The sequence below is a fragment of the Juglans microcarpa x Juglans regia genome, chromosome 2D (assembly GCF_004785595.1).
Source record: "Juglans microcarpa x Juglans regia isolate MS1-56 chromosome 2D, Jm3101_v1.0, whole genome shotgun sequence".
NCBI lineage: Eukaryota > Viridiplantae > Streptophyta > Magnoliopsida > Fagales > Juglandaceae > Juglans > Juglans microcarpa x Juglans regia.
This window is the reverse complement of record NC_054596.1, coordinates 3,868,165-3,880,419: the sequence shown is the minus strand read 5'-3', so window position 1 is coordinate 3,880,419 and position 12,255 is coordinate 3,868,165. Positions and strand designations below refer to the sequence as shown.

At 38.5% G+C, this 12,255-nt stretch overlaps 1 pseudogene; it reads left to right on the top strand.

Annotated features, from left to right (window-relative positions):
- The first annotated feature begins 5,944 nt into the window (after positions 1-5,944).
- Positions 5,945-10,566, top strand: LOC121251254 (annotated as a pseudogene).
- The last annotated feature ends 1,689 nt before the right edge of the window (positions 10,567-12,255 follow it).

Below are 12,255 nucleotides of genomic sequence, written 5' to 3'. Positions count from 1 at the left end.
GCAAGGCTGAGATGAAGATTGATATGGGCCGAGTAACTGGCCATAAGAGTGGGCCTTGTACCTCGGGTGCATTGGGCCCTGGGATGGGCCAGGCCACAAGCCCAACGAAGGCCGGGAGGGTTTTAACTCGGGCAACTACCGACATATCAGGCTAGGAACTGAGTCAGGTTCCCGTGGTGCCGATATGTATTCTATCGGCACCACCACTAGCATAGAAAAATTTGCCGGCCTCCGTCGACCACTCTGGTGTGCCATTTGAGGTATTCCGACGGGAGGAGCTGGAGGATGGTGAGTTAGCGTTGGAGCCGATGGCAGTGGAGACTTCTAGAGAGGTTTTACCATCGTCGTCTCTTGGGGTGGTGTTGGGGAGTGGGCAGACTGAGTCGTGTGTGGAGATCGTAGGCCAAGTTGCTGTGCCGGTGCAACCTGCCTTGCCGGAGGTTGGGTTATTGAGTTTGGAGCTTCCGATAGACTTACCATCACTGGAAATGGGCTTTTGTCATGGGTATAAATCTGGGGAAGATATTTTCGTTGAAAATTTGGCTTCAAGTGATGAACCAAATTCTGTGGGGGGGCTCGGAAATGTCTTTGCTTCCCAAGGACAGTGTAGGCAATGAGGGGGCAGCTACTCCTTTGTGTACACTTCCTCCCAGTTCTAACTATGGGAGTTGCTTGTCTAATTGGATTTTTAAGAAGGTAGAGGAGTTACAAGATATTTTTGGGATTTCTTTTGGAGGTTACGAAGAGCAATTTATGGCTCTTGTAGTGGCTATTGAAGCTAGCCGTTCGAAATCAGCAACAAAACAGGATAGAGAACTTAAACGTTTAACTTGTTCCATCAATTATGATATTAAGGAAGTGAGTAGCGGAAGGGATAGACTGAAAGGGAGGGGCAAGTTAAGTTTTTTATTAAGCCTAAGATTTTATCATGGAACATATGGGACTCAATGATAGTAATAAACGTCTTCGTATCAAATCCTTGTTGAGGATGTGGAAGGGTGATGTGATATGTCTTCAAGAAACAAAGTTGCGTCTCATAGATAGAAGAATTGTGCATAGCCTATGGGGATGCTCGCATGTGGGCTGATCTTATTTGGCTTCATTGGGAGCCTCAGGTGGAGTGTTATTAATGTGGGATAAAAGAGTGGTTGAGGCGATTGATGAGTGTGTTGGTGAGTTCTCTGTTTCGACTCTATTAAAAAATGTGAGTGATGGATGGGAATGGGTTTTTGTAGGGTCTTATGGTCCTAACATGGACAATGATAGGCGAAGGTTGTGGGAGGAATTGGCGGGTATATACTCATTATGGGATGTGTCGTGGTGTATGGGGGGTGATTTCAACATTACTCTCTTTCCTAGTGAACGATCAGGACATCATCGGTATACTATGGCCATGGAGGAATTCTCTGAGTTCATTTTTTATCTGGAACTTATGGACCTTCCCTTGGTGGGGGGTGAGTACACATGGTCTAACGGCCGGGCTTGGTCGAAGTTAGATAGATTCCTTGTCTCTTCGGCATGGGAAGCCCACTATCCAAAAGTAAGTCAAAAAAGGTCAGCTCGAGTCAGTTCAGATCATTTTTCCATTCTTCTAGATTGTGGGGGCATTCTTAGGGGTCGCCAGTACTTCAAGTTTGAGAACATGTGGCTAACAACGAATGAGTTTGCAGAGACAATGTGTGCTTGGTGGGCATCGTATCAGTTTAGTGCCACTCCAAGTTTCATTTTAGCAGGTAAGCTTAAGGCTCTAAAACAAGATCTAAAGAAATGATATTTGGAAGTTTTTGGTCACACAGACAATCAGAAGTCTACTTTGTTGGAGGAATTGCAGGAGATAGAGGATAGGGAACTATTGGGAGATGCCTCGGAGGAGATATTATTGAGGAAGGGCACGGTTGTGGCAGAGTTGGAGAGGGTTTTGTTGTCAGAGGAGATATCATGGCGTCATAAATTCAGGGCTCTTTGGTTGAAAGAGGGTGATAGGTGTACAAAGTTCTTTCACAAAGTGGCTAATTCACATCGGCATAACAATGCTGTTGAGTCGCTTCATTTTGGTACTCAGGTGTTATCCTCTCCCCCCGAATTAGAAAATCATATTGTACATTATTATGAGACTCTTCTCACCGAATCGGCAACTTGGAGGCCGAAGCTTAATGCTTTGACTTTTGAGGCAATTGATTCGCAATATGTGAGTGTTTTAGAGAGACCTTTCGATGAAGGAGATATTTTCAAGGTGATCTCTGGTATGGCTAAGGATAAAGCACCAGGCCCGGATGGTTTCTCAATGGGTTTTTTCCAAACTTGTTGGGATGTTGTGAAAGGTAATGTTTTGCAGGTGTTCAATGAAGTCCACACTTTTCAGAAGTTTGAAAAATCTCTTAATGCGACATTTATTGCTCTCATCCCCAAGAAGCACGGGGCTTCGATTATTGAGGATTTTCATCCAATAAGTTTGGTTAGTAGTGTTTATAAGATTATATTGAAGGTTCTTGCTAATCGGCTTACTCCAGTAGTGGAAAATATTATATCCAAGCCTCATAATGCTTTTATTCGTGGGAGACATATTCTTGATTCGGTACTCATAGCAAATGAGAGCCTCGATGCTAGATTGCGCGAGGGAAGTCCAGGTATTCTCTGTAAGCTTAACATGGAGAAGGCTTATGATCTTGTGAATTGGGAATTCCTCTTGAATCTGTTTGAGCGGTGTGGCTTTGGAAATAGATGGATTTCTTGGATGAATCATTGTATTTCAACTGCCCGATTCTCAGTTCTAGTTAATGGCACTTCTACTGGTTTTTTTGATAGCTCGAGGGGTTTGCGACAGGGAGATCCGCTATCTCCTCTTCTATTTGTTATCGTTATGGAGACGTTGAGTAGGATGGTGCAGGCTACTGTTGATAGGGTTTTTTATCGGATTTTTAGGTGGGAAATGGTTCTGGTGGCCCATTTATCATCTCACACCTTCTTTTTGCAGAGGACACTCTGGTATTCTGTGAAGCGGATAGCAGTCAGGTCCAAACTCTACAAGCATTGTTACTTTGTTTCGAAGCGGTGTCAAGGCTCAAGGTGAACCTTAGCAAATCTGAGATGGTACCGGTGGGTGAGGTTCCTAATATCCGCAGTGTAGCTAGTCATTCCCAACGAAATATTTGGGCCTTCCGTTAGGAGCAACTTTAAAGAGTAGAGCTATATGGGATGGGGTGGTGGAGAAGATAGAGAAAATGTTGGTGGGATGGAAAATGGTGTATTTATCTAAGGGGGGGCGTCTTACTCTTATCAAGAGCACACTCACTAACATCCCCACGTATTACTTATCTTTTTTTCCAATGCCTACAGGGGTGGTGAATAAGATTGAGAAACTTTTTAAGGCATTCTTATGGGGAGGCCTAGGGGAGGAGAAGAAATTCCACCTGGTTAGTTGGAAGATAGTATGTGCCCCAATTGTGAATGGAGGGTTGGGTGTGTGCAACTTGAGAACATTTAATAAAGCACTATTGGGGAAATGGCTTTGGAGATGTCATCGAGAGGGGGGAGCATTGTGGAAGTAAACTATAGACGCAAGATATGGTGTTGCTTGGGGCGGTTGGTGTTCCAACGAAGTGAGAGGGGGTTATGGAGTGGGGTTATGGAAGTTTATAAGGAAGGGGTGGATATGTTTTGATAATCATATTCACTTTGTAGCCGGTGAGGGCAATCAAATCAGTTTTTGGTGGGACATGTGGTGTGTAGATCAAGCATTGGAAATGGTTTTTCCTGCTTTATATCGTATTGCAGCTAATAGGGAGGTTTCAATGGCTGCTGTGCGGTTATTTTCTCATGGTTCGCATCAGTGGAATATTTTGTTTAATAGGGATTTTCACGATTGGGAACTAGCTATGGTTACAGACTTTTTCAGCCTATTACATTCCTCGGGGACTACTAGGGCACAAAATGATAGCTTGAAGTGGAGGTCGAAGGATCATAAGTTATGTACTGTTAAGATGTACTATAACCTTTTGATAACACAGGAACATACTTCATTCTCCTAAAAGAACATTTGGAGGTCTCGTGTGCCCTCCAAAGTTGTTTTTTTTGTTTGGAACACCGCTCTTGGGAAGATCTTGACCACAGACAATTTGAGGAAGAGTGGATGTGTAGTGATGGATTGGTGCTACATGTGCAAAAAGAATGGAGAATCGGTGGATCATCTCTTACTATATTGTGATGTAACAAGGGTGTTGTGGGATGAGATTTTTCGGAGGGTTGGTGTCGCTTGGGTAATGCCTATGAGGGTGGTGGATTTGATGGGTTGTTGGAGAAAATTGCAGAGCTGTCATCAAGTGGCAGCAGTTTGAAAGATGATTCTGTTGTATATCATGTAGTGCATTTGGATGGAAAGGAATGTGTGCTGTTTTGAAGACAAGGAACGCACAGTGGTGGAGCTGAAGAATTTTTTTCTAAATACCTTATTGCTTTGGTTTTCTGCTATTGTTTTAACTGGGGATAATATTCATGACTTCTTGTCTTTAGTTCATCGCTCTTAGAATGTATTTAGGTGTTCTTTGTATACTTCCTGTGTACGTGGTACATGCCTATTTCATTCATATCAATAAAATTTATCTCTTACTTATAAAAAAAAAAAAAAAAAAATCATATTAAGTGTATGTATTAATAATATATGTAGGCATATAATGTATTGTTATTTTGTATAAATGTCTACTAGTTAGATATTAAGTATTTATAAATTTTTTAAAATTTTATAATTCAATAGAGGTTCTACTTGTTAGTTGTATAAATTTAATATTAGATCTTTTATTTTTTATTTATTAATTATTAAATTTTATTCAAAAAATAAAAAAATTAACAATTTGAGCTCGACTCGAGCTCGTTTGTGAGACGAGCTCGAGCTTGAGCTCGAATTGAGAGTTTAGCTTATCGAGTCGAGTTCGAACAAAGAATAAAAAAAAAATCTCGAGCTCGAGCTCTAGTATTTTGAGTCGAGCTCGGCAAGCCAAAGACTGGCTCGGTCAGCTCGATTACAGCCCTACATATCAACAAGCATTCTTTGCAGTACCACAGCTATGAATACAGGTAATTAATGGAGATAACCAGTGTAGTACATTTCCTAGTTCCTAGACTAGGAGGCGGACATAAAGAAGGCAGCTTTTTTGGTGTGGGTAGGGTAAGCTAGAAGGGTAGTGATAGGGTTACTACCCTATCAATACCCATCTACTACCCAAGGCATTACAAGTTTTTTTTTTTTTTTTTTTATATTTTCTTTTAAGTATTTTTTTAACATCTTTAATCACTAAGAAATTATATAAATTTACTAATACTCACTTCCTTAATTATTAAATAAAATAAAAATTTAAAAAAATCAAATAAAAATAATAATAAATAGATAGTAGTAATGTAATAATCCTATCATAATAACCCTATCATTATTCAAGCTGGGATAATGTTTGACATTGAAAGCAAATTAGTAAGGGTTTTTTGGTCTTTGAGAGGGTTAGGTGAGCCTCCCTTTGCTTTACTGTTCATATTTCTTATTCATATCTTGGGAGAGACAATGATGATCATTGCACCTTTCTGATTTTTTCTTCTTTTATCTCCATGTATGCGAGAAAGCATTATCACTATAAAATTGAATTTCTTAAATTCAGTCAATGGTCCTCCAAACTTTAAAATAAAAAATAAAAAATTCCCAACTGCTAAAGATCCAGCCATCTTACCAAAAAAGACCATTTAATTTATGTATGTATGATATATGTAAATTCCAGTTCATTTTTCCAGTCTGTCCCTCCCATTTTCCTTGGAGCCAAACTCGCTCATCCAATATAACTTACCCTTATTATTTTTTCCTCTTTAGTAAAAAAAATGTCAAGGCATAATCTACAATAAGTATTCCAGAGATGATCTGAGAATATGTGTGTGTGTGTGTATATATATTTGCAAGGATAGGGAAACAAACCAGCTGAGAGCTTTGCAAGGCTTCGAGAGTCATCAAAACAAGACAAGCTTCTTGAGTTTCTTCAGCAAGAGAGATGTTTTTGCCTATTATATTAGCTCTCTGGTTAGGACTGGCTTTGGCTTTTCTTCTCCTACACTTTTTTGGGAAACAAGAGCTTCCAAACTTACCTTCTGGTAACATGAGATGGCCCCTTTTGGGGGAGACTATTGGCTTCCTCAAACCCCATAAATCAAACTCTTTAGGGAGCTTCTTACAAGAGCATTGCTCTAGGTGATTTACCAATTTTCTGTACTTTTCTGCTTCTGTTTTCCTTTTCCTTTTTTTATTTTTTTAATGAATTTAAACATCAACAATATTATTTGTATGTAGATGTTCGTATCTCGCCAACTTTAATTAATCAATGCATTGTCAGGGCTTAGTTATTACATTACATAATGGTTATTTTCTATTGTTTTCATGCAGGTATGGGAGGATTTTCAAGTCCCATCTATTTGGTTCACCAACCATAGTTTCCTGCGACCATGAACTCAACATGTTTATTCTTCAGAATGAAGAGAAGCTATTTCAAGCCAGCTACCCAAAGCCCATGCATGACATTCTTGGCAAGCATTCTTTGCTTATTGTGTCCGGAGACGTTCACAAGAAGATTAGGAGCTTTGCTGACAGCTTTGTCGGCATGTCCAAGTCATCACCAGAGTTCCTTCGTTCTGTAGAGACTCTGACAATCTCAATGATGGATTCATGGAGAAACTGTAAAGCAGTCTTGTTTTACAAAGAAGCTAAAGTGGTATATATAGTATTTACTTTCACCATCTTTCAGAATATAATGGTATACTTGAATTCATCTTGGTCTTCATTTTTTTTTTTTATTCACAGTTTGCACTCAATACCATGATGAAGCATCTTTTGAGTATTAAACCAGAGGAGCCAGTTGCCTGACCATATTAGAAGACTTCGAGACTTTCATTACAGGTTTTGTGTCTTTGCCTCTAAAAATCCCTGGAGCGCTTATTCCAAAGCTGTGAAGGTAATATATAACTAAATTATGACTATGCTAAGCTACTTCTCAAAGCTAGCTTAATTTAGTTCTCCATTTTACTGGTTTTCTTTAGGCTAGAGCAAGACTTTGTTCCACCGTGAAAGGAATCATAACAGAGAGGGAAGAAAGGAATGTGGGGGTTACAGGAGGAGACTTCTTAGATGGGATTTTGTCAAATCAAAGCCTAAGCTATGACGAGAAAGTAAGCATTGTATTGGACCTCTTGCTAGCTGGCTATGAGACAACGGCAACACTTATGGCCTTGATTGTCTACTTTCTGGGGCATGCACCAAATGCTTTAGAAAAATTGAAGCTCTCTCTCTCTCTCTCTCTCTCTCTCTCTCTCTCTCTACATGCTGTAAAAATACTATATGTGCTATTATGCTAAAGAGGAGTTTACTCACCATTTATGCAGGAAGAACACCAAGGGATAAGGAAATGCAAGGAGGAAGGGGAAACTTTGAACTGGGCAGATTATAAGAAGATGGAGTTCACTTCCAATGTATCACATCATTTCAGAAATTAATTTTCCACACAATCTACTTTTCTTTGCGGGATAAAGTTCTCCATACAGAACTAATTATATGCTTGAATTTGTCGTAGGTTATATGTGAAGCTATGAGATATGGGAATGTAGTCAAGTTTGTTCACAGGAAAGCTCTTCAAGACATTTCATTTAAAGGTTCTTACATCATGTAGAGTTGATATTACATGTCTGTGTATTTCCTTGATGATGGCTGCTTCTTACTTAACAGAGATCATAATGATTTGAACTCTTGCAGAGTTTGTCATACCCTCAGGATGGAAGGTTTTCCCCATATTGACTGCAGTGAATTTTGATGCAACTCTCCATGAAAATCCCTTAGAATTCAATCCTTGGAGATGGTTTGTAAGTACAGTTCCTCTTCGGACCGGTGTCATCTAAAATCCTCACTTATCGGAAACCAATTAGAAGCTGCCACGTAGGTATTCCTTTGTAAACCAGGTAGGGCGTTTACCAGGGGATCACGAAAATCCCTTCCTGCTCGAGCTCTAGACCAGACCGAAAACCTTCTTCCCCATGCTCTGCATCCCCCCCTTCTCTCTCTCTCTCTCTGTGAAACAGTTTTTGCTATTAAACATTTATTTGCTGTTGGTCTCTTACTCCCACCATTGATTCGTCGTTAACCTTGTATTTTTGCAAGATATTCCTATACACTAAGATATTCCTATACACTTTGTTATTTTTGCATATACAGTTTTAATATCTGAAATTATTTAGGATTCTGAAATTATTTTTGCAATATCTGAAGAATTAGATTTTGTGGGAAAGAAGAGAAAGGAGAAAAAATAACAGGGTGCTTGGGAACAAAAACAGGGATTGAGAGACAGAGAGATTGCTAAAGTTTGTGGAATTTGTGCATTTGAAACGGAATGGAAAAATATATTTGGGGAAGGAGAGGATATGCGAGAAATAGATGAAAAAAATATCAGAAACTAAAATGATACAAGTGATTTCGCCATTCGCCGTCTGGAGCTTCTCCATCGGGACCCGAGGTCGTACGGCGTGCAGGGGGGTGTGTTTGGTTTTGATTTTGTTGAAGGGATTTTCCCAGAATGCGACCTTCGTCCCCCCTTCTCTCTTTCTGAAACATTCCTCATTTCCCCCCTTGGTCTGCACCCCCCCTCTCTCTCTTTCTCTCTCATTTTCTTCTTCCCCCCCACCCGAATGCCTCTGCCCGTCTGGACCTAGCGTCACTCTTGACTTGGCAAAATCCAAACCTAGTAATGATCCCAAACAATCAAAAACCAGAATTGATTCTCCGGAAGTCAGATAATTCTTGGTGGAATAGATGGCGCCTTCCTTGACCAAGGATCCCAATTTCACAGCAGCACTTGCCCAGGCCATTTCAGTTTTTACATCAAAATCCAAACAGAAAAATGGTGAATGTTTGCAAGAAAATGAAGGCAGAGAGATAACGAGGGTTTTCGCCTTTCGGGATCGACAGAGAGAGCGGGATCGAGAGTGAGAGAGCAGAGAGAGAGGGAGTCTTGAAGATTCAGAGAGGGAGGGAGAGCAGAGAGCAGAGAGAGGGGGATCGAGAGTCTTTTGCTTCAGAGGGAGGGAGGGGTTTCGGTCTAATGTGCCTCCTCAGTTCTTTCGTGTACCTCACATGTGGCAAGCTTTGATTGGCCTCCGATAAATAAGGGTTGCCAGTGTCACCTGCAGGAAGGTTCTCTCTTGTAAGTATCAATACCTCCTCTAGCCCATTAACCAATGCACCTCAGTTGCACTTGTACGGTATACCTTTTTTTTTATATAAAAAAATATCACATTTATCACAAAAAGTCCACCTTCCTTGAGTAATCTTTAAAAGATACACTTTACACACTTAATTTTCAAGGCTCCTGTATTTCGCATCCTAAACTATCAAAACTAACGTGTTACACCTTCTAACATATATGTTATCTACATCTTTCTGACCAAATTAATAATTTGCAAGTATATTTTATTTCATTAATATATTCACATGCATCTCCATGTGCACCTCAACCAACATATATGTTAGCTATATATAAATAATATATACATATTAGTCGAGACACACATGCGATGCATGCTTATAGATAAGTAAAACGAAGGAAACTTGTGCAGGGGATAAGATGATTAGGTAAAAGGAAATGGCTTGGATGCTCACATAGATACAGACAGATCTTTGAATATTATGCATTTTTGCATGTATGTGACATTTTCCTGACCTTGTATAATCGAATTGTCACCGTTTGGAGGTGGGCCAAGGCTGTGTCCAGGTGCTGAACTTGCAAAGTAGAGATTGCATACTTCCTTCACCATCTTGTCCTTAATTATAGGTAAAGTGCCCCCACTAGATGACAGCATGCATGGATTAAGGATGGAAACGTGCAGGTTAATCTAGCAGTAACCTGCTGAATCCCATTCAGGAATCTATATAATTGGGTTTGCTGCATTTTCTGCAGCAACCATTTTAATATTGGCATTAATCATAGCAGTTCTCATCATAGCATTTTCAACAGAGACACGCATTAATGTTAATGTTAGTCATGATTAAGGTGGAATTAGCACTCAAAATTCATGTGATCAATTGGTACTTCCATTTGAAGCTATCCTTTTTGTGCTTTTGCTTGCATCAGGTGGAAAACAAAAGCAGATGAATATCCACTTGCTCACCCTTACGAGCTGTTCAGGAGAGGAATGCAGCTGGAGATTGACCCAATAGAATGACTAATATTGGGAAGGGGGATCTTCATTGTGTTTTCACCTCAATTCTGTCCTTAAAACTCCAAGACTCTGAGCTTATGAGCAATATTATAAGCACTAAACAAGTTGTGAGTCAATGGCTTGAGAAGGGGCTTGGATCAAACGGAACCTCCTCTGATTGATTGAAATTGAAACCTACCATGAATATTAAACAGTATTTAGGTAGGCTTATTGTAGATCTTGATGATTTGCTTACCAGGAAAGAGAGAGAAGAAAAATAGATGAAGCTACAAATGTATTCAAATAATATATATATATATATTTTTTTTTATGTAAAAGCAGCATTTCCTGTAAAGAAAAAGGTCCTAATATTGCAATGCTTATGACTTTTTGGAGCCATCCAGGATGTGAAAAATATATGGATAGAAAGAGTCAATTCCTATGTTTTTTTTTTTTTTAGAGACAATGACACCCAATTCTCAGATCTGGGAAACGCAATCTAATGTGACATTTGAATAAAAGGGAAACAAAAAGTTAACTTTTCAATGATTGAAATTTTCACAATAACCTTAAGGAATATAATTTTAGTACTTTGTTACCCAATCAAAGAACAGGAATCTTCATTCTCATCTTCAATTAATGTAAATAATGTGTTGGCTTTGTACCCAAAGTTCCTTCCACTCTCATTTATCTATTTAACAAAGGCAAACTGATTTAATTATTTAATTTTATGACTTTATGACTTTTTGGAGCCATCCGGGATGTGAAAAATATATGGATAGAAAGAGTCGATTCCTTTTTTTTTTTTTTTTTTTTTTTAGAGACAATGACACCCAATTCTCATATCACAGATGTGAAACGTAATTCAGTGTGACACTTTTTTAATTATTATTTTTTAAAAAAAATTAAATATATGAGTGGTCAAAATAAAAGAGTAAATTGAGAACGTATATTACCATTATTAATTTCAAACCGTAAATAGGTCAAACTCGCCTCCCTATCTCTTTTCTGCCCAGTTTGGATTGTTGGTGCTGACTGTTGCTTTTGCTATACTATTGGATTCCCGCGAAATTTCAAGCCTTGATAATTGCTATTTTTAAATGTTAACCGAGTTGCGTTGAAATAAAATATTATTATAATATTATTTTTTAATTTTATTATTATTTTAATATTTTAAAAAATTAAATTATTTATTATATTTTATATTATAATTTAAAAAAATTATAATAATGAGTTAATATAATTTATGATCCAAACGAAGCGTTATTCCTATTCTTCCTGATACTTCTTCTTCTTCTTCTTCAGCATAAGTTCCGAGATTTCGGTCTTTTCGATTCTAGTGTGGTTTTTGCTCTCTGGTTCACCTTCTAAAAATACAGATGAATCACAAAATAGTACTGTACGAATATCAGAATATCACCCACTGAACTGGTTATTGGGATTATGTTCCTTCCAGGTGACTAACTTCTAATTGCTTAGTTTGCGTTTGAACTTCTAGCTGAGCGGGAGAATTTAAAAAAATGTGGCTTTTGATCTGGGAAATTTGAGGGCTTGATTTTGATAGATAGTCCTTGATCTGGGCTTGTTAAAGCACATGGTTTCTGAAAATTAGAGTCTGATATGACCCCATTTGGTTGCTCAGGAGATTTAGGACGTAGATTTTAGGGTTCTCGTTATTTTGGGTGAAACAAAAAAACTCATACTCAATTGAACTCATTACAACTCTTTTGGATTGGTTGGGCAGATTTTTTTGTCGATGAGTAAAGCACGTAAATATATATATATATATATATATATATATATGGGGAAAATATTTATTGCAGCCTACAGTGCTGCAGCCGCAGCATACCTGTGCTGCATTTAAAAAAAAATAAAATATATTCCATGTGGAGTGTGCGGAGAGTGCGGCTGATGTATAGACGCACTTATATATATTAAAAGAACAGAGAGAAAAATTTTGTTTTCGTTTTAGTTATTAGTTTTGTGTGGTGCAATGAGTGTGATCAGTATTTTTTGCTTTCCATGTGCAGGTTGAGTTGAAGTTTTAAC